Genomic DNA, 14,563 nt, shown 5'->3' with positions numbered 1-14,563 from the left:
CGTCATGGGTATGGGAGGAAACCATGTACCATGAGGTATGCGATTCTGCCTGCAAAGTTTGGCCTCGATCTGTTCAGCCGTTGCAGAGAAAAAGGGGTTTTCGTGTTTTCACGAAAAACAATATGGTGGCCGAACCACGCGACCTGTGACGTCATAATTACCATTAAAATATTCTACAGACCGAGTCCCTCCTACGGTGAAAATTTGATCTCAATCGGTCCTATTATTGCAGAGAAAATATTTTTTAAAGGAAATTAAAACTTAAAATGGCACTGAGTTAAGGATCATCAGAATTATCAGAATTACCAAAGTTCAAAGTGCCATAACTTTGTCAAAAATGATCGAAACGTCGTGAAGTTCGAACTTGATCTGTAACTTATCATAAGGAAACCATGTACCAAGATTGAAATCATTAGCATTAAGAGTTTAGAAAAAAAGTCCGGAAAACTGTTCTTTGCGTGACGGACTGACGGACTGACAGATGGAGGGACCGAGTGCAAACCTATAGTCCCCTCCGTGTACACCGGTAGGGGACTAATAAGGCAATTGTGTGTGTGTGTGTGTTTGTGTGTGTGTGTGTGTCGTGTGTGTGTCGTGTGTGTGTGTGTGTGTGTGTGTGTGTGTGTGTGTGTGTGTGTGTGTGTGTGTGTGTGTGTGTGTGTGTGTGTGTGTGTGTGTGTGTGTGTGTGTGTGTGTGTGTGTGTACACACGTCTGTAAGTCAAAGAAAAAGACAGGGTTAGACTGATCCCCACCAAATAGGTAATACCTATGGTTAGGCCATGGGCACAAAGAACCACCCCTCCCCCCTATTAGGGGTTGGGGGAGAGGGGGTGGGGGGGGGGGGGGGGGGGGAAGAGGCACTTACAATTTTTGCTTGTACATGTGCCACAGAGCAAGTGGTTTACTGACCTCTGCTGATTTGTCCTTTTTCTTACATTTAAAGTTCTTTATGTCGATAATTCAAGTAAAAGTACATTGGTGTTTGACCTTGTATGTACAAGCTCCATCATGAGCCTTAGATCGCTGTGTATGATTGAGTTAGGGTTAGCACATGCAAGGATATACACCAATCATTAATTATGTTAACTATGTTACATGTTTATATCGTTTTATAAACTCTCCACCTGTCCGTCAGTGCCATTAGGTTAAGCTAACTCTCACTCTCTCTCTCTCTCTCTCTCTCTCTCTCTCTCTCTCTCTCTCTCTCTCTCTCTCTCCTCCCTCTCTATCCCCTTGTTGCAGATCTTTCGCGAACATTGTTTGATCCCGGAACAAAACTTCGAAATTACAAGCGGGAATTCATGATTAAAGGAGAAGCAATGACGGTGTGGTCACCGTTTCCTGCTACATACAATGTTCACATGTGGCATTTGACTCACACAAGCGAACGTTTTTCTTACTCCACACCTGCTCATTCAAAATCTCGACGATGTGTGAAAGCCACGACATGGTGTAGGGAAACCAACTACAGGCCGTGCTGAAACTAGAAGGGGGAATAAAACGATTTAGAATACTTCTTCCTTCATATGCAGCACAACGCTGTGGGGAGGGCAGGTTAGGGCTGGGTAGCACGTACATCATTGGCTGAGGGCGTGGCTGTGCCCTCTGCTTGTTAGGGCAGGAATCTGGAATTTGGTCTTGGTGCCAGCGATAGCCCACTCATCACGAAGGACACTGTGGGGTCTTTGACATCCACCCACAGATGTTTGGCAAAGAGGATGCCCGGTTTAGCATCCATCCAAGGGACAGCACACACATTGTTGAATCACCCGGCCTATGAAACATCGGGATTATAGTTTATTAGTAAAAGGTCCATCAAAAATGACACGTTGGAACAGTTTATTCGACAGTGCAGCCTCGTGAGCATGCCAAAGTTTGTAGCCTCAGCCTAGTGTCAGGTGTGTTTATATCTTCTTTATTTATGAAACATTCTATGGACGTAACGTAAATGAACACTCGTTTTACTCTGCGCATGTTGCACATCACATGCAGCGAATTTCATCTCCCTGCACCTTGTATTTATTGTTATACAAAAAACGCTTCTGCACACCGTCCTTGAGGCTCGGTTTGCAAGCCACTGTCTATAATTCCAATAGAAGACACATAATTACTCTTTTATGGAAAATGTTTTTCAAGTTTGTTTATCCTCAAAAATAGACCATAGTGAACACACATTCGTGTTAAAAGATTGGCCTTATAAAAGATCGGCATTTAAAAACTACCCTTATGCAGGGGGACAGACATCTGTACAAACACACAAACTGACATTGTATTTTATATGGTAGATAGTTGGGTTATGAATCGAACCCAGGCTCGGTTGCTTAGACGTGTGTGTGCGTACCTCTAAGCCATTATGTCAACCTTTAATTTTGAATTCGCTCCTCTGAGATCCTGCCCTCCATGCGGGGATAACCAGCATCGTGAATTGGCATTTGCAGTTTCGACACGTGTGCCCATGTACCCATACACACAAACCGATCTTTTTAATTTTGCATCACAAACCTTCCCGGGAGTTCCCTGAATCCACCGTTGTTGGGTTTATTGAAATCCATCATTCTGTTCTCAAGTTATAACACAACAAACAAACAGACAGACACGGCTCCTTTTATAATATGAATAAAGTGACAGGAATTCAACCTTATATTTACTGCATTTATTCCTACCTAACATTTACGTCTTTTTTTTTTCTTACACAGGCCAACTTTGACATACAGTCACGTGAAAAAGTAAGTACACCCCATGTAAAGTTTTGACTTTTTCAACATATTTCAACATATAGCTATTTGATCTTCATTTCAACAATATTGATAGATAAAGGTGATATAATATAACAAATATCATGAAACATTTACATTTTGTAGTCCATTGTATAATTTAAATAAACATAAATGCAAATTTCACATGTGGAAAAAGTAAGTACACCCCTACATTTATCACTACTTCAAATACCTAAAATTAGAATAAGGTGCACCAGCTCAGGTGCAAATGATTGGAACATCGTTAGACAGGATCTTGGAGGAACCTGTCTTATTTAAACCTCAGACATTGTTTGGTTTGCTCTTTGTTGTTGATGTGTGCGGCGTCACCATGCCTAGATCAAAAGAGCTCTCTGAGGCCTTCAGAAAGAAGGTTATAGATGCCTACGAGTCTGGGAAGGGATTTAAAAAGATCTCCAAACAATTTGAAATCAATCATTCGACTGTCTGGAAGATCATCTACAAGTGGAGAAGATTCCAAACAACTGCCAACTTGTTCAGGCCAGGCCGCCCCAGCAAGTTCAGCCCGAGAGCAGACCGCAAGATGCTGAAAGAAGTCTCTAAGAACCCCAGAATGTCGTCACGGGACCTAGAGGTAGCTCTTGCCACTGTTGATGTCAAAGTGCACGAGTCTACCATTAGAAAAAGGCTGCACAAATTTGATCTACATGGGAGGTGTGCCAGGAGGAAACCTTTGCTGTCCAGAAAGAACATCAGGGCAAGACTAAAGTTTGCCAATGAACACCAAGGCAAAGACCAGCACTTCTGGAACAATGTGCTCTGGACAGATGAGTCAAAGGTCGAGCTATTTGGCCACAGTACCAGAAGACATGTTTGGCGAAAACCAAAGACAGCATTTGACCACAAGAACCTGATACCAACTGTAAAGCATGGTGGTGGAAATATTATGGTTTGGGGCAGCTTTGCTGCATCAGGGCCTGGGCAGCTCACCATCATATAATCCACTATGAATTCTTCATTGTACCAGAGGGTGCTTGAGGATAATGTGAGGCCAGGCCATCTGTCGGAAAGTTGAAGCTCAACCGAAGGTGGACCTTGCAACATGACAATGACCCTAAACATACCAGTAAATCCACCAAGGAATGGCTGAAAAGAAAGAAATGGAGGGTTCTGGAATGGCCAAGTCAACGCCCGGATCTAAATCCCATCGAGATGTTGTGGGGGGATTTGAAACAAGCTGTGCATGCAAGAAACCCGTCAAACATCGCACAGCTGAAAGAATTCTGCATGGAAGAGTGGGCAAAAAATTTTCCCAGTCGATGTCAGAGACTGGTAGACAGTTATAAGAAACGCCTACTTGAGGTTGTTTCTGCCAAAGAGGGCAACACCACCTATTAGAGCCAAGGGTGTACTTACTTTTTCCACATGCGAAATTTGCATTTATGTTTATTTAAATTATACAATGGACTACAAAATGTAAATGTTTCATGATATTTGTGATATTACATCACCTTTATCTATCAATATTGGTGAAATGAAGATCAAATAGCTGTATGTTGAAATATGTTGAAAAAGTCTAAACTTTACATGGGGTGTACTTACTTTTTCACGTGACTGTATGTCGAGTGACGTCAATGCGTATTACTCCGAACCACTAATTTTGGTGTGCTTTTAAAGAAACACTTTTTTTTTTAATGAAAATCAAGTCACAAATGGTATCGATAGACATCTTGCATTTTTAAAAAAATACAGAATCGAGGCTCGTGTCAGAGCTAACACATTGAACATGAAAACATGCACAGACACATAAAACATGCAATGAAGGGAGAGGGAGACAAGAGGGGGAGAGAGGGAAGCACACAAGCACAACAACAGAAGAGAACAGGGGCATTGGTAGATCTGTGGAAGGGGGAGATTTGGGGGAGGAGCGAGGGGTACATGATATAAAGCAAATGAACACTTCTAGGAATTTCAGGAAAGAAGTTGGGGATTTATAGAGGCATATTTTGCGTGTTTTAACGGGGGTAGAAAAAATCAAGGTTTTGGATGGGGGAAGATAAGAGAAAGGTGGTGAAAAGCTGTTTGGAGACCTGGAGGGACGAGAGGGATTGAAGAGAGTGTGGGAGTTTGTTCCAGAGGTGGAAGAAAAGAGGAATGGAGGAGTGAAGGTGGGCAGAGAGTCTTGATTTTGGCAGTTTCACCAGACGAGGGTTGCTGGCAGATCTTGTGCATCCTGCAGTTATATTTGGGGGACAAAGCACAGACAGAACAAGGGGAGCTCGGCCAGAGAGGAGTGAGTAGAAGACAGAAAGTCCACCTACCTGCCTGCGGTGAGTGGGAGAGAAAGGCCCTCAGAATCAGGTTCATCGTGGGAGATGCCAATGATTCTGAATGCTTTGGTTTCAACCGCAGGAACCCGAGCTAGGTGTGATGCAGGACCAGCCCAGGGGACATAGCAATATTCCATTGAGCTGCGGATGAAAACTTTGTATGTGGCGAGGAGCTCAGAAGTGCCCAGAAAGGACTTTGCACGACGGAGGATGCCCAGTCGGCGACTGGCTTTGGAGGCCAGTTTGGGAATGTGGTTTCCCAGTAAAAGTCATGGCAGATAGTGAGACCCCAAAGCTTTAGTGACAGAACTTCTTCAAGAGGATTGTTCAGAAAGTAGATGGGAGGGTTGCCCAGACGGTCTTTTCGGAGAGACTTAGTGAGAGTGTGAGATTTGTCAGGATTGAAAGACATGTTCCACTTGTTTGACCAGTTTGTGATATTGTCCAGGTCTGCAGATAGGGAAGAGGCTGCTGTCGATCTGAGGGTTGGGATATGGAGCGGCAGAGAGTGGAGTCATCAGCAAATAGATGGAGAGGATTTTCCAGAGAGTTGGAGAGATCATTAATGAAGACCAGAAAAAGCACAGGGACGAGAACACTGCCTTGAGGAACTTCAGCCTGAACAGGAAGGGGAGAAGAGAGAATTATATTCAGGGCCACACGTTGACTACGACCAGAAAGGAAGTCTGCAAGCCATGCGTGGAGGTTTCCAAGGATACCATACGAGGAGAGTTTGGTGAGCAGGGCAGGGTGCCAGACCATATCGAAAGCACGAGATATATCAAGGGAGACAGCTCTGATTTCCTGTTTGTCATTGAGGACCTCCATCCATTGTTGAGACAGCAGAAGCAGCATGTCCATAGTAGAATGACCCTGTCTGAATCCAAATTGATGATCCGAGATCAAGCCATTGGAGAAGAGGAAGGATTTGATGTCAGAAGCGATGGTTGATGAAGGTGTTTATCATACAATGTATATTTATATATATACATTTATATATTTATATATATATATTGGAGCGTACGCTGGATCAGCACGTCGCTGCGTCCTTGGACTACTCCTCACCACCATCCTGACACACACCAATGAGGTGTTTTTACAGTGGCCAGAGTGCAAATCCTGCCACCAGCCTCCCTGGGAGAGGACCCAGTACCCTGGTACTCATTTCGCCAACCTCGGAAGGATGACAGGCTAAGTCAACCCCACCTGGTGTTAATTCAACAGCTGAACGGGATTCGACTTTTAGGTCGAACAGCATTCGACCTAACCATTTGGCCTTCCAGATCGATTCCATGACCTTGCTGATTATTGGGAGCAGGCTGATTGGTCTGTAGAACTTCTTAAAGAGAGAGCTGGCTTCTCCAGGATCTGTTTTTGCACCTTTCTTGTGTAAAGTGGCGATGTTGGCTGATTTCCAAGCTGATGGCAGATGACCTTGAGCAAAAGAGAGGGTGAAGAGAACAGAGAGAGGGTGGGAAAGAATGGCAGAGCAGTATTTTCGGACCCGTGGGCTGATGCCGTCCGGTCCAGTTGCAGAATCAGAGTCGAGGTTTGACAAAAACTTCTCCACCTTGTCAGGAGAAAAGGACACAGAGTCCAGGAGCAGCTGGGTTCGACTGGGTAAGGTGGGTACAGAGAGAGATGGGTTTGGGACACAAGATTTTGAGGCAACACAGAGTTGAGGCATTCGGCTTTGTCACGTGCGGTGTATGCTGTGTAGCCGTTTGAGGTAAGGGAGGCGGAACAAACACCAGAAACAGATTTGACCAGACGCCACCAGTATTAGGAGGAGGGAGACAGGTTTGGGAGTTAAATCCTGAGTATGGAGAGATAGTGCTTCCTGGCACGACTGCGGGTAGACATACACTGGTTCCGAGCTTTGTGAAAGGAACTGAGATTGACTTCAGTTGGATTAACCTTCCAAGAGGCAAGGGCAAGTTGTTTCAGGGCAACTGCCTCACCACAACATTCATTGTACCATGGACGGGAGGAAGGGTAAGACAACTGAAGACGAGATGGGATAAATCTGTGCATTAGAGAGAGAGAGCAGTTTGCTTTGGAAGAATTCCCAGGAAGAGTTGATGTCAGAGGCAGTGGAGATGGGAGACCAGTCCAGATGATTGATGGCTGCTTGAAGACCATGCCAGTCAGCCTGAGTGAAATGTCAGACTCGTCGATGCTGAGGAGGCTCTCTGAGAATGGCCAGAGAGATGTCCACTTTAACAAGCACATGATCAGAAGAACCGATTGGAGCAGAAGAAGAGCAGCAGACATTTGCAGGGAAGTTTGTCATAACCAAGTCTAGAAGAGAAGATGCTCCGTTGACTGAGATCCTGGTTGTGAAATTGACAGATTGTGTCAGTAAAGTAGTAGTAGTAAGAGATGCATTGACATCTCTTCTCTCGGTACTGCTTAAAAGGGTGAAAGTAATCTTCGGAACGATTTTCAAGCAAACCGAGAGTTCGAGCCACTTAATAAATATCAGGGAAAGGTTGATGGTGCGTGCGTGGTGATGACATGTCTGTTTAGCTGGCTTCTCCAGGACTCTGGCTGTGATGTCATACATTTTTAATAACCTACAGAATAACGTCAATTTATGTACGGGGTGCTACGATAATTTCTTTGTGGTGTTCTTTTGATCTTCAAAAAGGGGGAACCCAGCCATCACAGACAGATTCTTCGACGGCGACGTCCACATGGACAGTTGATGGAGGGAAGCTGCGAAGATTGCACGGAGTATTGCATTTATGGTGTCCATTATGAGCTTCATGTTAAACCATCCTGCTGATGAAGCCAACCGTGCAACTACTGGTGGGTCTAAATGGACCAACTCCCTGGCGAACTTCGAAAAACGTTTTATCCACTGGAGATTTAAAACCGTATCACCCCATTTCGCAGATTTCCCTTCGATCTATTTTGTAGTAGTAGTAGTAGTAGTAGTAGTAGTAATCGTGGTAATTTCTCGATTTGTAATAAATACTTGCCTGGAAATAAAGATCCACAATTTTCACAAAATGTTCCAAATTTATGTTTATTGTGCTGATATGGCCACCCTGGTGTTTCACATGTAGGGCAAGACATCACTGGTTGAGCCATGCATCGGAAGGACGTCAGGATGGCCATGAAGCCAGAGGACCATGTCTGCCAGCACTGGTCGTTGGTCGACATTCAAATTCACTCGGTGTCTCGCAAAGACTAGGCGAGTCGTTGCCGACACCCTGAACAAATTACAAATCCCCAAAACACCTTCAGTCGAACGTCAGGCCTGGCCAGCCAGTTCGTGAAAGACTTGGGCAACCATCGTTCCCAGGCCAACTCCAAAGAAGATCGGAGTTAGGTGGAAATAATTGAGGTTGTTTGAGTAGTAGTAGTAGTAGTAGTAGTAGTAGTAGTAGTAGTAGTAGTAGTAGAAAATCTTAATCCTTCCGAGTGCGGTAACATCTCGTTGTAACCTTTTTTGACACCTGTCATATGTTATGCATCGAGTTGTCACTCCTGTCAACTGAATGTCTGGAAAGACAGCATGAATTAAAACAAACAACGATCACTTAAAGTCACTGTGTTCATAAAATAAAAACGCTTGTTCTTCTCAATGTTCAAAACGGATTGTTGCATCAGTTGGTAAAAGTCAAAACAAACTAACAGAAATGATTCCAATGCAAATAAACTGCACATTATAGTTCTGTGATAAATATGAAACAAAAATGTCAACAGTTAATTCTGAAAAGGGTATATAGAATGAATTCACTCCCAAGGCAGATTCAGGGCCGACCTACCATCTGCAATCTATGTATTCTTCACCTTGTGATAAACTTCTGTTGGTCCTTCTACCTCGAGTTGACAATTGCATGCTCTGCAGGCCAGCAAACATACTTCAATGTCAAAAGTGACTGGTAGCCGAGCATCATCGACCCAGAGGCGAGGAGGAGGGAATAGGAAGCAACAGAGTGATGTGAATGGGGAGGAGAAAGAAGCGACAAGGTAGGTGAAAGGGGTGGCGTGTGGAGTTGGGGGTGGGGGCACTTCTGGAACAGATGGGCTTCATGGCCTCAACGGCTGTTTCCTTTGCCCAGGCGCGCGCAACGCGCGTGTGCCTTTGGGCCAATTGTCGCCCAGAGGGTTCTCGGCGGTGTGTGGCCTGGCCTGGGTTGCCGAGGAGATGCTTTGTGCCTTGCCCGCTCAAGATGAAGGGCCAGAAAAGGAATGGGAGAGGTAAAGTGGCTGGGAAAAAGTGGGAGTGGTGGAGGTGGGGGTTTAAATGGCAGATTTGATGCAAATATCAGCTTCTTTGAGGAGAGTGGGAAGAGAAAGAGAGAAGAGGGCAATCAAAGCCCTCCCAAATGCCTTGTTTTGTTTCGAGGGGTTGTTTATGGGACCTTGGCTGAATGGGTTTTCAGAGATCCAAAAAGAATCCTTGAATAGCATTGTCAGCCCAGTAAATACACTCTTTAGCAGGCACTTATTTGTGAAATTTAATGCTTCAATCTGTGTATGTGTGTATACATGTTTATATGTTACACTGCATGTCACAAGATTAGGGCAGTCGGGATTATCAATACTGGAGAAAACAAATGATTCCCTGCATCTGATGGCTGTGCCGTGGTCTTCTTGAGATTGCCTACGGAATGTGGTGCAAGTGATCAGTGCTTTGGAGAGTGAAGCTAACAGGAGTGTGTTGCTATGAAAAGTTGTGAATCGAGGAACTGATGATTACCGTCCACGCATGGAAGTGTGGACAAAGTTGAGGTCGGAGAAATTGTTGGAGATCAATCCTTATGAGTAACAAGTTGTTGGAGATCGGAAGCAATTTGGGTTTAGAGGGTGTCACAAAATCCCAGGTTCTTTAGTCGATCGATGTCCAACCAGCAATGGGGTCTAGTCCAAACGTACATTTATTTTATTGATAAAACACAAGGGATACATAAACACACAGGCCACTGTAGACAGCAAAGAAAATGGCGACGATCCCTTCTCTCCAATCCCCTTCCCAGCTCTGCTCTGTCACTTAGATATTCACTTCACAAACATTCCTGAAATCCTCTCCCTCGAGATACCACTCTCATAAGTATGAGATGGAGCCAGAAAATGCTCGACATTGCAAGATTGTATCATACCCAGAAGCACATAGAACATCCCTGATCACTCACGATCTTTCCACATCCTGTAAAATTCAACTACAACATTAATTACATTTGTCATCTTTACTCTACTCAACCTTTAAAATCAATATCTAGCCTCAACAAACAACAGAGTAATATGTAATAAATAATTTATTCCACAGTATATCAAGTCATGTATAGAAGCGCTTAATCATGCACTGAACACAATACGCTTCCAAACAGCCACTTGTGAAGAATCTGTGACTCCTCACTTCCAGAAAAAAAAAAAAATCCAATTTTTACAACTGACACAAATTCCTTACAAAATCAATCAAGATCCATCAGGGGGAATCACAGACATCAAAACATCAACATTTTCTGGTTGGAAATCACGATTAACAAGTGGGAGAATTACTTTGTAATACGTGTCCCCTAGCGATCCCAATGAATGTTCTTGGTCCAAGCAAAACATGTATAACTCAGTGAAAATTTGGCAAAAACTCCTGGAAACTCGAACTTGTTATGTAACTTGTCATAATAAAGCTATGTACCAAGTTTCAGTTGAATATGTTAAAGGGTATGGGGAAAATTGCAGAAAACCACATGTGTGACGGAGGGATGGACAGACGGAGAGCAAACCTATAGTCGCCTCCTGGTAGGGGACAGAAAACCCTGCTCAAGTAATGCGCACCACCATTATCCGTCCCCTTGATCAATTCTATCAGAAACTGATCGTTTTGCACAAACATGGCTCATCTCATGATTCTATCATCGAAAGCTTTTTCCTTTTTCACATACGGCAATGATCTTCAGTTTGCAAGAACTAAGTCCACATTTGACAATCACCACTGGTGATGCATATGGCCAATTTGACCCACCGAATTATCCAAACCTTCAATATAACTTGTATGTCCTGACTAAGTGACATCCTTACACTACGGTACTGGGTACAGTTTTGATCGAATAGGCTTTCTTGTAGTCAGGTTCATGTGATGACCGATTAAGGTCGTGGTAGGCAGAAAATCTGTAATCACAACTTGAGAAGTCGTTTCCTATTCATGTCGACACACAAATGCAAAGAGCTACTGGAGAAATGGATGAATGTTCGTGGAGAAAACCATCAACAGGTGTTTCTTATAACTGCAAAGATGGCTGCCCAATGAAAACTCAAGTTTGTAAGCCAGAGGTGTCTGATACCGAATTAGAATCGTGTATTGCAACGCACCATTTTTTGCATAGATGCGGAAATAAACTTTCCCTGGTGGGCAGTACCTGTATCAAACCCCTCATTGGAGGCAGACTGCAGATGCCAGTGGTGAAGTGGAAGCTTTTCCATGCAGGTGTTGAGGGACACTGATTGCAGCGGGGTCATGCCAACGAAGGAGTTGGTGAAGGAGGACCAGCACCTTCAGGAAGTTCAGCTAGATGCTGTTGAATGAATACATTAGAGAAGGTGCTGATAGTGAATATTGAGAGACAGTACATACTCTTTACCTGATGGGTGTAGTTGAAGCAAAATGCCTGCCAGATGTAATATATGACCTGACAGTTGGTAACATACCATGATGTAGAGTACCGGATGATCCGGAACCAGGGTGGTAACAGGATTGTGCACTGACCTCGGTTGGTCTAAAGTGCATCCTGAGCACAGAAGAGTGTTAGCTTGTTACCTCTGCCACCAAAGGTGGATGGAGGTTATGTTTTCACCCCTGTCTGTTTGTCTGTCCGTTTGTCTGTGAACAAAATATCTCAAAAAGTTGTGGACAGATTCGGACGAAATTTGGCAGAGATGTAGCGTATGTGACAATGACGAAATGATTAGATTTTGGTGAAGATCTGGATTCTGATCCGGCTACTATAATTTTTAAAGTCATTCTCCACCATTGGGAGACAGGGCCAAAAACGATGCATAGTAGGATATCTCAAAAAGTTGTGGACGGATTTGAAAGAAACTTGGTGGAGTGGTTGGGTGTCCGACAAGGACGATTCGTTTGGATTTTGGTGAAGATCTGAATATGGATTTGGATATGAGAATTATTTAATTTTTCAAGTGATTCTTCACCATTGGGAGTTAGGGCCAAAAACTATACATAGCAGGATTTCTCAAAAAGTTATGGATGGATTTGGACGAAACTTGTTGGACAGGTTGTGTGTGTGACCGGGAAGAATTGATGCAAATTTGGTGAAGATCCGGATCCGGATCCAGCTAGTAGAAGTTTTTAAGTGATTCTTCTGCATTGAGTGATATGGCCAACCAGGCGGAGGTATGCTCTCTACTGAATGCCGTTATAGTTCCTTTTGTATTACCGGAATCCAGACGTCCCATTGGGATAGTTATATCAGCTGAAGTTGCACATATCCCCAGTTGCCGAAACTACAAACCTAGATATATAGTGAGCGCTGCTGTTGTGGCACCATGGAGGACATGGTTGATGACAAAAGCCTGTTGGAGCTCGACACGTCCTAGTCCAAGGAAACGGTAACAGATTTGAGGTTTTTTCAGCACCTTAGCTTTGCATAAACTGAGAAGTTGAGGTCCTTGGAGAATGATCCGTGCTTTGGAGAGTGAATCTAGCAGGAGTGTGTTGCCATGAAAGGTTATGATTTGAGGAGGGAGAAACTGTTGGAGATTAATCCTTACGAGTAACAAGTTGTTGGAGACCAAATCAATTTGTCCTTCTCATACACCCAACGTCTCAACCAAGTTTCATCCAAACACGTCCAGAAATCTTTTGAGATATCATCCTACATATCGCGTTTGGCCCTAACACTCAATAGTGAAGAATCACTTAAAAGAAATATAGGAGCCGGATCCGGATCTTTACCAAAATCTAATCAATTTGTCCTTTCTGGCACACCCAACCAGTCCACCAAATTTCGTCTGAATCCATCCACAAGTTATTGAGATATCCTGCTCTCAGACAGACAAACAGGAGTGAAAACACAACCTCCGTCCACCTTTGGTGGAAGAGGTAACCATACAGTGTTTGGCAATGGCTTAGTCACATCACACAAGAGATATTGTGCATGGGGATAAATCCGCAGTCAAATTCTCCATACGCATCACTAGTGGTGATACTTGGTAAAACGGACAGGACAGACCGCATGTGTTTTGACTACTGGAACCTTAATTGTGATGGCAGATAGCACACCTATGAGTTTATGAAGATGTCTCTTGAGAATATGAACTCAGGAGCAACGCTTGCACAGGCCATGTGGGATCGGATCCAGATCCAGATCTTCACCAAGGTCTAAACATTTCGTCATTGTCACACACTTCTCCACCAAATTTCGTCCGAATCCATCCACAACGTACGTTTTGAGATATCCTGTTCACAAACAGACAGACATACAGAGAGGTGTGAAAACATAACCTCCATCCACGTTTTGTGATGGAGGTAACAAAGACTTCTGACTCAAATAAGTGAAAATTACAAATAAGGAACATCCTTTCTTTGCTCATCTCCAAGCTGACACTCTGCCCTCATATTTCTTCCAGGTTTCTTGTAGTCCTTTTCAAAACCCTACTAGAAAGCTCAACATACTTCAGGAATCCATCCATTGAGTGTGGAGGACAACCTCGACATCGAGCTTCCACTGCTCTATCGACCAACCCTCATGTTCCCATTCTGTTTGTAGAGAGTCATATGTAACACAGTTTCTTTCCTCCATGGGTTATATGAATCCCTTCTTCCCAAGGTACAGTAAACTCAACAATAGTGATCCTTTTTTTAGGGAGCTTAATGTTATCAACAAATCAGGCCGCAAGTTAGTTATAACTATATCTGGTGGAAAACGCATCGTGCTCCTCCATCAATACATTCATTCCACCTTCCAGGCCTGATACCTGCTCGTTTACTTTCACCAGCGTGGACCGGCTCACAATACTCGCCTCACCACACGTCGCCACAGAGGCACGGGATTGTTTAAACTGAGGATAATGACCTGACTGAATTTGAGTTGCTGTGTTGTCCTGATTTACACCAATCATAATACAAACACTTATTTTGTATAAATTAATTTTTAATATTGGTGATACTATTTATTTGTAATTTATTTTCTAATCGAAAAAGGTCCAAGTGGTGCAAAGCTCTAAATGGTCAAGGGTTCAAGCTGTCTAATCGGTCTGAAGGGTGTAAGGGGTCTAAATGGTGTTAAGGTCAAAGGAGTCGAGAGGGACTTAAGGGGTGTAAAGGTTTACAGGGTATAAAAGTTTGGAAGAGTGAAGGGATCTCAAGGTGTCTAAAGTATTAAAAGGGTATTAAAGATAAAAGTAGTCTTAAGGGTCTTGGGGGGGTCTCCAGGATCTAGTTGTCTAATGGGTCTTCAGGGTATTGCACCGCTCCTTTCCGATGCCATCTCCAGGCATTACAAAACGTCATTGCCGGGCACCGAAGGAGGCTTGGCAGTGACGCA

General features: G+C 43.7%; 1 long non-coding RNA gene across 1 annotated transcript; it reads left to right on the top strand.

Moving 5' to 3' along the window:
• Positions 1-1,247: 1,247 nt before the first annotated feature.
• On the top strand, positions 1,248-8,467 carry LOC137422493 (uncharacterized). Its single transcript, XR_013622599.1, has 3 exons — positions 1,248-1,326; positions 7,699-7,859; positions 8,120-8,467. It is a non-coding gene; the product is annotated as an uncharacterized LOC137422493 (long non-coding RNA).
• Positions 8,468-14,563: the final 6,096 nt, after the last annotated feature.

Source organism: Myxine glutinosa, chromosome 2 (genome assembly GCF_964187855.1).
Source record: "Myxine glutinosa chromosome 2, kmMyxGlut1.1, whole genome shotgun sequence".
NCBI classification, from domain to species: domain Eukaryota; kingdom Metazoa; phylum Chordata; class Myxini; order Myxiniformes; family Myxinidae; genus Myxine; species Myxine glutinosa.
The sequence above is the reverse complement of the archived record's forward strand: the minus strand, read 5'-3'. Positions and strand labels throughout refer to the sequence as shown.